This window comes from Callorhinchus milii, unplaced genomic scaffold (genome assembly GCF_018977255.1).
Source record: "Callorhinchus milii isolate IMCB2004 unplaced genomic scaffold, IMCB_Cmil_1.0 Scaffold4, whole genome shotgun sequence".
NCBI classification, from domain to species: Eukaryota; Metazoa; Chordata; class Chondrichthyes; order Chimaeriformes; family Callorhinchidae; genus Callorhinchus; species Callorhinchus milii.
Genome location: NW_024704745.1, coordinates 3,915,059 through 3,927,526, shown reverse-complemented (window position 1 = coordinate 3,927,526; position 12,468 = coordinate 3,915,059). Strand labels below are relative to the sequence as shown.

General features: G+C 42.8%; 1 protein-coding gene across 1 annotated transcript in view; it reads right to left on the bottom strand.

Annotated features, from left to right (window-relative positions):
* zbtb21 (zinc finger and BTB domain containing 21) overlaps positions 1-9,895 on the bottom strand; it is a 30,125-nt gene extending 20,230 nt beyond the window's left edge. Inside the window, exon 1 of the mRNA XM_007906702.2 lies at positions 9,849-9,895. The gene's annotated coding sequence lies outside the window, so the exon portion shown is untranslated. The remainder of the gene's footprint in view (positions 1-9,848) is intronic.
* Positions 9,896-12,468: the final 2,573 nt, after the last annotated feature.

Below are 12,468 nucleotides of genomic sequence, written 5' to 3'. Positions count from 1 at the left end.
ACAGCAGCACACCAAAACTACAGTGATTTTTCACTCTTCCCATTAGATTTAAGGCCCACATAAGCTTGTAAACTCTACATTACAGGAGTGAAGAATAATAATAATCCTCGCAATTGATATAGCTCCTTATCACTCGTTGAGATGTCTCAAAGTACTTCACAAAATATATTGTAAAGTGGGTGAAACGCAGCAGCTAATTGCACTCAGCAGTGTCCCACAAACAGTCGTAGATTGAGTGAAAATGAATAGTAATTTTGTTTTGAGGTATCCGCCAGTTGACTAATAACCAGGTTCCTACTTACTGCTAGATAGTGTATGGAGTAAGTAACAGCTAGATAAAGTAACTACCCATTCAAACATAATGGACCAGGCGGGTGAAAGTGTGTAATACTGTGTATATTCCTTTACTAAGCAACATCTAAACATACAAGTAACCACCTTGGTGGCAGAGGAACAGATTGCATGTCACGATAGCAATCAGTGCTACTGGTAAAGAACAATCACCGAGTTGCATCAGAACAACCCATCATTCACAGTCAACCTACTACTGAAGGAAATAATTACAAGTTTTACTGAGTAGATCACTTGAATGTCAGCAGGCACAAATATTGTACAGTAAACCTCACATACAAGGGGTTAGGGTTATGAGTCAGGACCATAACATTTAATCTAATTTACGCGAAGCCCAAGTTGCAGGCAATCTGCATAAATCGTATAAAACCTGATTTAATCAATAATCTATACAGCGCATGTGGTAGTTTGTCAGTGCAGTCGGTAAATGTGTCATGCATCAACGGGTTATGATATAATTTCCAGTAATTCAGAGCGAACAGTAAGCATGGAAGGATTGGGGTTTGGTAGCGTTACGAGTTTGGAAGCGATTAATAAGAGTGGTACAAAGAAATATAAGCGGTTTTAATAGAAAACTCAGGTGAATGTACGACTAAGGCAATTATCTGAGTTATATATAAAGATAGGACTTATGCAAGTTTCACTGTATTCACACTTGTTGCTGAGATGTCACCACTAGTTAGTGATTTTTTTTTGGGGGGGGGATTCAGCTAGGTGTCTGACACAGGCGGAAATCAATCACTTTGCTTAAAGAGTATCCAACACATGCATTACACCTACTCATGGAAATTCCAGAGATAGATTAGTGACTCACTGAATAGAGGAAATGGTTTCTCCCTATTTACCATATCAAAAAAAAACTCAATTTTGGTTTAGGTGTCAGCCTCACTAAGTTAGTAACACTCTTGCTTCTGAGTCAGGGTGTGGGTTCAAGTCCTACGTTGGATTTGGGTTCAGTCTATGCTGATACTTCAATGCAGTTGGGGAGCACTGAAATGTTGGGAGGTGAAATCCTTTGGATAAGATGTTAAGCCAAGGTCCCATTTTACTTTCCAGGGCGATATTAAAGATGCAATGGCACTGTTTGAAAAGAGAAAGGAGTTTCTCCCGTTGTGCTGGGCAACAATCACCCAGATAAAATTCATCACTCACTTCTTGTCTGTTTGTGGGGCATTGCTATGTGCAAAGTGGCATCTGGGTTTGCCAATAAATACAAGGCACTTCTCTTTACAGCAAATCTGTGTGAAGTGCTTTGAGACATTGATGCGATATGGTGTTATATCAAATGCAAAGAATGATCATCCTAGAGAATGATCAACCTGGCTGCTCTTTTATACCACTCTGAACGTGTATGTAACCTTGGTGTTCTTTGTCCGCCTTGCTCAGATGTCTTGGGTTCAACCCCAATGTCTGGACTGGGACCTATAGTATATGCTGACACTCCAATACATTATGCAATGTGCTACAATTGTCCCACTGTCTTGGCCGACAATCCCCCAAATAAAAAAAAAGCCCATTCTGTGAAGTGCATTGAGATATCTCAATGACATGATAAGGTGCCATATAAAATGCAAGGATTATTGTTCTTTTATTACAATTGTAGCACAATTCACAGCAAGATTCAAAAGATAAGCAAGATTCACACTATTCAAAGATTTACAAAGAATGCACAGCGTGGAAGCAGGCCACTCAGTCCAACCAGTCCATGCCGGTGTTTATACTCTACACGAGTCTCCACTCGCTCCTTACTCCCTCCAATACCCTTCTATTCCTCTCTCCGTAATGTGAAGGTCTAGCTTCCTGTTAAATGCGTATATTCTATCTGATTCATCAGCGAATTCCACAATCTCACTACACTCTATGTGAAGTAGTTCCTCCTCATCCATCTTTCATATTCATCCAACAAGGATCACTACCTATTTAAGCTTTGGCACTGAAATTACACACAACTCTAGACCTCATAGTTTCATTGATGAGGCGGGTAAAAAGATCATAGAATCAGGGTCTTACAGTACATTCACAGGCCATTCAGGTCATCAAGCTCAAGCCTACCCTAATGTTTTTCTCCAAACAAATTGTCTAATCTAATCCTAATCACCTACTTGCACTCCAAATCCTATTTGAAAAGAACATATGGACTCTGCTTTAACAATTGAGAGATCTATTACTTTAACAAGCTGATGCATTACATTTGAAATAGCTACTAAATAGGAAAGAGGTCAGACCATTTCCACCTGACAACTATTTAGATCAATGTCTGTATATGGCTCAACGTGTCTGGAACATTTCCCCCGAAATGTGACCCATTTCATGAGATTTGCAGAGTAAAGTTCAACCCGTTTATTGCTCTGTCCTACATTTCAGAGAGTTTAGTTCTGTATGAAGATTTAAAAGAGCATTTTCACATCCATTTATCAGAAAATCTTGAACTTTCCTCCCATAGCTATATGCATTATAGAAGCATGGCTTTATATATTTTTTAAAAACCTTTCGAATAAAATTAACAACAAAAATACATAAGCGAAATATCAGAAGCAGAATTTAGCAACATACCTTCCAACTCTTACCTTCCAGTAATATTTGTGTTAGAAATCCAGCTAGTTGATTATGTGTCACTTAAGGTTACTGAATGAATTTGAAAATACATAATTAGAAGCACTGTGCTCACTGTCCTCATTCATATCACAGCAGCGCAGTGTCATTCCACACAACACATCTATTGCTCGGATTCACTCCAGCAAAAATAAAGGTATAAAACTTAAGAACACGTGATGACCGAGAAATAAGTAATGCAATATCCCATTACAGCTCAAGAATTCATGGAAACTCACATGAATACTCTCCCCCTATCTACCCTGAGATGAAAAATAAGAGCCTAATTATTGGTCTACCCCCTTTGCTTTGTTTTCCAATAACAGTGAGTAGCTGTCAAATGCAACTGATTACAAAAAGCAGGAAGACGATAATGTCAAAGTGTGGGCGAAGAGGCTTGAAACACAGGGTAACTGTAAAATCTACAATAGCCTGCCAATCACAGTCAACTTCTGTGTGGTAATGTGCTATTCAATTTTGAGGACCTAACCACAGAGGAAATTTCCCTCAATCACTCACATACTCCGATATTTTCAATCTGTAGAAATTGAAAATGGATCCAAGACTATCAAGCGAGAGGCCTGAGTTCAATTCCAGGCACAGGGCGAAACCTCGGGCAAATTTCCTTACTCCACACAGAACCTAATAATAATCCCTCCAAAAACAACAATAAATTGGTCATTTTCAATCTACGACTGTTTGTGGGGCATTGCTGTGCGCAATTGGCTGCCGTGTTCGCCCACAAATATACAGTCAATTCACTTTACAGTGTGTTCTGTGAAGCGCTTTGGGACGTCCTCCCGACGTGAAAAGCGCTATATCAAATGCAAGGATTATTATTATTATCTTAACAAGAGTTAAGGTTATTGCACAGCATGTCACTTCAAAAATTACATTCTTTCTTGGCAGGAAAAATATTCATTCAAAAATGGCTTCCCAAGTTGTAAGTTGTATTGACAGATCAGTCAAACAGGGTAACTAGTGAGGATGTGGTAAAGGAAAATCAGGTATTACAAATCAATAGGTGAAGCAGAGTTCCCCTTAGAATGCTATGGTCCTTGTGCTTTCATGGCTTCAGGGTGCACGGGGAACTCAACAAAACCTATACAACAGAATCACAAGGAACGTCAAAATTATGGAAGGGGCTTCAGAGAATTTGGTTGGCAAATGGGTATGTTGTTGTTGACAATTAGGAGCCTAAATTTCAAATGAATAATAATAATAATAATCCTTGCGTTTGATATACTGCCTTATCACATCTTTGAGACATCTCAAAGCGCTTCGCAGAATATAATGTAAAGCGAATTGACTGTATATTTTTGTGGAACAAATTATTATTAGAAGCACAAAAAGCGGCCTAGAATAAACCGTTTCAAGCAAAAGGTTATCATCAGGTTGTGGAACTCATACCACCAAGTTGCTCTGAAAGACAAGATTTTAAAGTGCTGTTAAACAACAACGGGTAAATGCTGTTAAACAACAATGGAAAAGGTGCAACAACTTTAACACAATTTTTTTTCATCTTTTTTCCCCTCCCTCCTTTACTGACCCTGATCACTGAATTTGCTTCTCTTGACTTCATAGTACACTCTGTGTGGCTCTTTGAAAAGTGTATCATTATTGTAACGGTGAGTTGACTTCAAAGCAAAATAAGTCTGAAACTTCACAAAATAACAACAAGATTAGATTTGTTTAGCGCCTTTCACGTCGGGAGGACGTCCCAAGACAGTGTACAGCATTTCAGACCAAATAAGCAATAGGTGTTGGATTTTTTTTTTTGGGGGGGGGTGGGGGAAATCCCGAAACAGCCAAGAATAGCTGTTGAGTAAAATTACATCTGTAACATAAAATCTCAGTTAAACAGATTTATGGTTCCCCCCATCCTTCTTCGGGTATCAGAACACTTATCCCAGCACATTTGAAATCTTTCCCCCTTCCATTTCGAGCTTTCCACATTTAAAATTAATTAGAAGTGGAAAAATGTATTCTTCATTTAACTGTGCTATGTGGGAGCGCTTTGGGACGTCTTCCCGACTGAAAGGCGTTATACAAATGTAATTTGCTGTTGTTGATGTCAACACTTGCATCCTTCACTTTAGTGTAAATTTACCAAAAAGTTATGCTTAATTAGTAATTCTCTGCTGCAGAATTTTCTAAGTTTGATGTGACTGCTCACAGCTGTTTTTAAACATAGATAACACTTTTTTACATAATTGATATTCTAAGAGTTGTCATGAAACAGTGTTGAGTTTTTCTATTATCACCTCCTTATTTAGATTAGAGATTTATTGTAATCAACACCATATAACATTTGTGCAATTTAGCCACTGGTATTAATTTTGTCAGGCTTTCTTTTATGACTTGTAAATTTGTCAAGTGAAAAAAAAACAATTATTCCTTACCATTTGAAATAAGCAAATCAAAAAAAGATTACTGTAGTACTCTTCACAAGCACAGCATTGTGCTCAGTCACTGTCAAGCGTTCTGCATGAGGGGCACTATATAAATGCAAGTTGTTCTTTACTGTACAGTTTAGTACAGTAGTCTAGTATTACATTTTAAACATGTACAATTACAATTGTGCAGCCCAAAAGGCCACCGCCCGATAGGATATTCCATATCCTTACTGCTCTGAGCGTGAAAGAAATACTCCTAATCTCTCCGTTTGCTCTTTGCTAACAAAGTCGGCAATCCTTCTGTGTTTATTTTGCTTATAATCATAATAATAATCCTTGCATTTGGTATAGTGCCTTATTACGTCTTCAAGACAAAGCGCTTCACAGAATATACTGTAAAGTGTAGTTACTGTGTATTTTGTGGGAGAGACCCAGCAGCCAATTGTGAACAGCAGCTATAATGTGGCAACTGAGATTGGAGCCAGATGACCATAGTTTTGAGTTGTTTAGGCTGTTTTATGAATGAAGCACAACTCATGTGTTACTTCATCAACACTAACTTTTTTTAATTATACAATTACTGTATAGAAAATCCAGACAGACTGAGGTGATATTGCACATTGTCAGTTAATTTTAGTTACATTTGTTTTGTTCCACCTTGTTTGTTTCCTGTATATGTTGAGCACCATGGCTAAAGATGGCTGTTATTTTTAGTCACGTCGCCATCATTTTTGTAAGGTGTTCTGTAGATTTGTTGCTTATCGGAGTCCTGTAGCTCAGTGGTTAGAGCACTCGCTTTGCGAGCGAGAGACCCGGGTTCAATTCCAGGCAGAGGGCGAAACCTCGGGCAAGTTTCCTTACTCCACACAGAGCCTAATAACAATCCCTCCAAAACCAAAAACAATAATAAATTGGTCATTTTCAATCCACGACTGTTTGTGGGGACGCTGCTGTGCGCAATTGGCTGCCGCGTTTTGTCCACAAATATACAGTCAATTCACTTTACTGAATATTCTGTGAAGCGGTTTGAGACGTCGAGAAGACGTGAAAAGCGCTATATCAAATGCAAGGATTATTATTATTTTTTTCTTATTGTAGCTTAACATTAACTTCTCCCTGGTTAATTTGAAGCATTGCATCCCAAGTTGAAATTACTTGTGGAGTCCTGTATTGTACTGGTTAGAGCAGGCGCCTCGCAAGTGAGAGGACCTAGCTTTGATTCCCGGGCAGGGCGAAACATTATTGCTCGGAGAAAAAAAAAAAGTCAAATTAAAGTTGGGAGTCATCCAAATATAGAAATGGACCCCATACCTGCAGATAGTGTCATGGGGGTGGGGTTAGTGGGTTGCGGAGAGAGTATGTAGATCAGGAAAAGAGAGGACCGACAATAGCGAGAATATTATTACACTTAAAAGACAACTGCAACACTGCTGTAGGTTTTTCAGTAAATACATTTCAAGAACTCTTTTGAAAATTAGAAACAGCTCTTAAAATCACTCTTCACTCATGGTTATGTGTGGGTGTTGCAAACAAAATTTTGAAAATTACTTCAGGGCAAACTGAATAGTGACTTCACCTACAATACTCTGAATCATGAATGCAACTTTAATCTTAAAGTCAATACCCATTTCATGTTTACATAGCCTATGTTTACAATTTAAGTAAAAGGCTAACAACACGCTTCAACACGGGACAATGCTTTCCTCCTTGTTCATATGTTTATGAACAATTACAATTGTTTTTCTCCTAAAGAGACTCTGCAAACATTTGCAAACATTTTCATAAATGGCAAAACGCTAAAAGGGAATTTGTCCAAACGTGTCCAAAGAATAATAAATCAACATCTAATATTGCCACAAGTAGAAATAAATAAATGCAATGTTACTCTGGAAGTCTGAATTCCACCTAGAGTAGCCTGTAAATGTTCTCTACACTTTCTCCCAAAATAGAAAGGTGCTATAGGAATAATCCTTATATTTAACATAGCATCTTTTTGTGTGGGGAAGGACTCCTCAAAGGCCTTCACAGGATATATATAAGAACAAAATAATTGCTTGATGAAAGGAGATCAAGGTCCATTCAGTTTGCCTTCCACCATCCTGGCAGTCGCATGTACATGTCATGTCCCAAACTATATAATAATCATTGCATTTGCATTTGATATAGCACCTTATCACGCCTTTGAGACATCTCAAAGCGTTTCACAGAATATTTTGTAAAGTGAATTGACTTGTGTATTTATTGTGGGTGAAATGCGGCAGCTAATTGCACACAGCAGTGTCCCACAAACTGTTGTGGATTGAGTGACCAATTTATTATTAAAAGCGATCCACCAATCGACTAACAACCAGGTTCCTACTTACTGCTAGGTAAACAGAGGCATACGAAACAAGGAAACTTGCTCAACGTTTTGCCATGCTGTAAATCGAACCCAGGTCTTCTCGCTTGCGAGGCGAGTGCTCTAACTATTAAGCTACAGGACTACACAATTTTATTTCCTAACAGATCTATCTAATTTGTTCTTGAAAGATACAACGATGTGCAAAACTGTGTAAGTGTATCTTGTGCGGCGTTCCTCAGGGCTCTGTCCCTGGTCCCCTCCTCTTCAATATCTATATGCTCCCTCTTGGTGACATTATTCGCAGACACAGGATCAACTTCCACATGTATGCGGACGACACCCAACGCTATCTCTTTGCCTCCACCCTCAAATCCAGGGTTATTGCTGTTCTGACAGAATGTCTGTCAAGATTCAAGTTCTGGATGAAAGCTAACTTTCTTCAGTTGAACGTCAACAAGATCAAGGTCCTCTTGATTGGCTCCCGTCAGCACCTCCACAGTTCAGGCGCTGACAGCATCACCATCCAAGGATGCACACTCCACCACACTGAGCCAGTCCAGAACCTTGGCGTCCTGTTTGAACCTCAACTATCCTTTCTATCCCTCATCCGTGCCATGACCCACTCTGCCTTCCCCCACATCTGCAACATCGCCCGGGTCTGTCACTGTCTCACACCGCAGGCTGCCAAAACTCACATACATTCATTCACAAGATCCAGGTTTGACTATGCAAACTCCCTGATTGTCGGCCTCCCCAACTCTTCCTTCCATAGGCTGCAGATCACCCAGAACTCTGCAGCCTGTGTCTTCTCCCACACCAGGCTCCATGACCCAATCAACCCCATCCTCACCTGACTCCACTGGCTTCGCATAACACAGAGAATATAGTTCCAAGATCCTGGTCCTCACCTTCAAAGCCCTCCGTGGCCTTGCTCCCCCTACCGCTGTGATTCTCTACCAACCTGCCCGCTCCCTCCGCTCAGCAGGCTCCAGCCTTCTTCACGTCCCCCACTTTGCCTGCACCACTGTTGGTGGGTGGGCCTTCAGCCACTCTGCCCCCTCCCTCTTTAACTCCATCCAGCAGTCTCTCAGCCATTCCCCTTCCTTGCCTCCTTCAAGACATGTCTCAAGACCCTCCTCTTCAACTGTGCCTTTGATCACTCTCCTTCACCCCCTGCCCTACATCCACCCCGACCCCAAACCCCAGCTCAGGTCCGAAACACTGTGTGTCCAGCGACTTGGGTCATCCCCCTGATGTGAAAGGCGCTATACAAATGTCATTTTGTTGTTGTTGTTAGCTGAATGAAATGCAAGGGACATTTTTAAACCCTCAGATTTTTTTGGGGGTGGGGGGGGTGGTGGGGGGAGGAATGCCGGGCTGGGCACAAGGAAATACACATACATACACCCACAGACACACAAACGCTGAGCAAGATTACTCCTGCTCACAATGCGAGGGCGGGCGGGCGGGCAGAGAAAAAAAACTTTTTAAGAGGAAAAGCATTCCGGGACGCTAACCCGCAGAAGTTCCTCAGGGCTCTGACCTCGGGTTCCCCCCTCCTCTTCCAACATCCATAAGCTCCCTCTCGGTGACACTATCCGCAGACACGGGGGTCAAAGCTCCACATGCGTGCGGATGACACCCAACTCTATCGCTTCGCCTCCGCCCTCGACTCCAGGGCCACTGCTGTCCTGACAGAATGTCCGTCGGACATCCAGTCCTGGATGGGCGCTTATATAAATGCAAATTGCTGTTGAAAAGTGAATGAACGCCCAACAGGGAGTGGAGTGGGTGGGGGGGTGGGGGGGAGGGAGGGGGTGGTGGAATTATTCGCGCACGCGCAGTATCTCCCGTCTATCTGTCGCTCGGGGACGCACACTGGCGCCTGCGCACATGGAAGGGTTGGAAGGGTGTGCGTGCGCAGGCGCGCGCGATCCCACGCACGCGCAGTACCTCCCTCCCTCTGGCGGCGCACGTTTCCCCCCCCCCCCCCCATCCCATCCTCCCCTCCCCAGACGCGCCTGCGCACACGCACGGGAAGCTCGAGCGAGAGGCTGGAGAGCCCCACGCGCGCGAGCGCGCGCGTCACCGCGCACGCGCAGTTGGCACACCCAGGGCGCCGCCGCGCCGCCGCCGCCGAGTTGTGAGCGAGCGAGAGACAAGCTCACCTCAGAGTTACGTCAGGACAGGCCGCTCTTTCCCCCTCACGCGCGACACCGAGGCGAGTCGGAGAACTTCCGATCTCGGGCATCTCTTGTTCTCACGTCAAAAAAAAAAATTGTTTTTTTTTTCCGGGGGGTCAAAATCGTCCCAACCGCGGCCTTGTCGAGAGTTTTGAGGAGGAAGAGAAATCACCCAAAAAAAATACAAGCGGCCGTGGGGCGGTGGGGGGGTGGGGGGGAACGAATGCCCGCCCGGCTTGTTTTATTGCATATTTTATATGAAAAATAATTCACTTTGCAAATGTTAGCGGCGCCGCGCCGCCGCAGTGATTCCATCCATCTTGAATTTGACGTCATCCCCACACTAGGGGATGAGGTCATTGCACGGAGCGCGCCGGCGACGTCACTTCCGCTCCCGCCGATTTGCCCTGTCAATCAAATCGGCGGCGGTGTCTCCTCCCTCTACCTCATCCTCACTGGCCACGCCCACCCCTCCCTCCACCCGCCCTGTCAATCAGAACCCGCGCGGTCGCACCACGTGACCGACCTGTCAATCGCCGCCGCCCCCACCCCACCCCATGTCAATCAATCCCCGAGAAACTCTTAAAGGTAACCTGTGTGTGTGTGTGTGGCAAATATCAGTCTACGGATGTAAAATGCATTCATTCTCAGCATTCATTTTTAAAGCGAGGGCAGAACTTACTGAGATGCCCTCTCTCCCTCCCATTCTCTCACTCACTCTGTCTCTCTCACACACACACACAAAACATGCATATGTTAATAATAATATATATATATATACGCACTGCGAAGCGCTTTGGGACGTCTCAACGATGGGATAAGGCACTGTATCAAACGCAAGGATTACTATTATAAATTGTTTTGTTACAATCATAACTCTTGCATTTGATATAGCTTCTATAACATCCAGAACGTAAGTTACACGATCACCACACTTCACAGTAAAATCCTGTGATGCTGTTTGAGACATTGCAACAATGTGATAAGGCACCACCACAACAACAACAACTCGCACTTATATCGTGCCCTCCATGCAGGGTAACATCCCAGAGCACCATGTCAAATGCAATGCTTCATAAAGTTCTGTTAAGTAAAGTGACTGTATAATGGTAGCACAGTCAACAGAAAGCACAGCACTTATTCAGAATCATCTTCCCCTCCCCAGACATATATATTGTATACATATTTCTAAACATTAATGATCAATGGAGGAGAACAATAAGCAATTATTGATACCAAGAAAGACCAAGGTCCATTGAGTTCGCCTTCTTCCATCCTGGCAGATGCTTGCACGTTTCATGTCCCAAACTACGTACTGTATCCCAAGATATTATTTCCTAAAAAATATCTCATTTGCTTTTGAAATAATTGACGCTTCCTGCTTCCAGCGTTTCCCTTGACAGCCTGTTCCATATATTTACTACTTGCTAACTGAAATAGTGTTTCCACAGATTTGTTTTGAATTCATCAAATCTTTAATCACAGGTTATTTCCTCTGATTCTACTCTTCTGGGCAAGATAAAACAGCTTATCATGGTCTACGTTATCCAGTCCCTTTAGAACCCTAAAAACAGGATTCATATCGACTCTTAACCTTCTCTTTTCCAGCGTGAACATGCTCAGTTTACTTAATCGTTCCTCATAGTCCAGTCCCTCCATCCCCTCAATCATTCTGGTTGCCCTCCTCCGTATTCTGTGAATCGCTGCAATATCCTTTTGGTACTGCGGCGACCAGAAATGCACACAGTATTCCAAGTACGGTTGCACCAATGATTTATAAAGCGGCAGGATTACCCCACTATTTGGGCTCCATATTGCCCTGTTAATACAACAGAGATGGATTAGTGTTTCAGGTAAATAACCTTTAGAAACCTTACTGCTGCTATTTTTAGATGAAATTTCAAAGGGTCCGTTGTATTTATGAAAGAAAAGTGAACTAATCTAATACAGGTATATTGAACACACCCACCCCTATAAACGTACCTGGAAACACAATAGTGTGAGTGTATTACCTACTCTTTGCACTGGTTGACACATTTGACTCATGTGAAAAGACGTTTGGTAATGAGTAATGTGCTGTATGTCTGCTGACATCACACTAAGCAAGTTGTGATGATTTCATCATCAACAACAAACTTGCATTTATATAGTGCCCCACAGTCAGGGTAGTGTCCCAGAGCGCTTGACAGTGGCAGAACATGACTCCGGTGGGGGGGGGGGGGGGGGGGGGTACGAAGAACAAAGAGGTGGCATTTTAAAGGAAATATCACTTCACAGAAATACCAGCAGGATCCAAAGTATAAATATATGTTCACAAATGGCTCAGCATTACAGGCTGGCGCTCCAGGGCAGGACTCGGGAAGTGCTGCCTTTTTGGAAGTGTTTTCTTCAGGATGATTTGCTACAGTTTGGATGAGGTTCATTCACTCTATTCACCTGAAACACCTGCAAGATCCTCTCACTCGTCTAACAAATCCCTTCACGCGCTGGCACCTTCCTACCTTCTCCCCACTGCACTACCTGCTGCCACAATCGGCTGGCTCCGGCCCCCTGCTTGTCCCTTGTCCTCTCCGTTCCACCATCGGAGGCCGTGCTTTCAGCCACT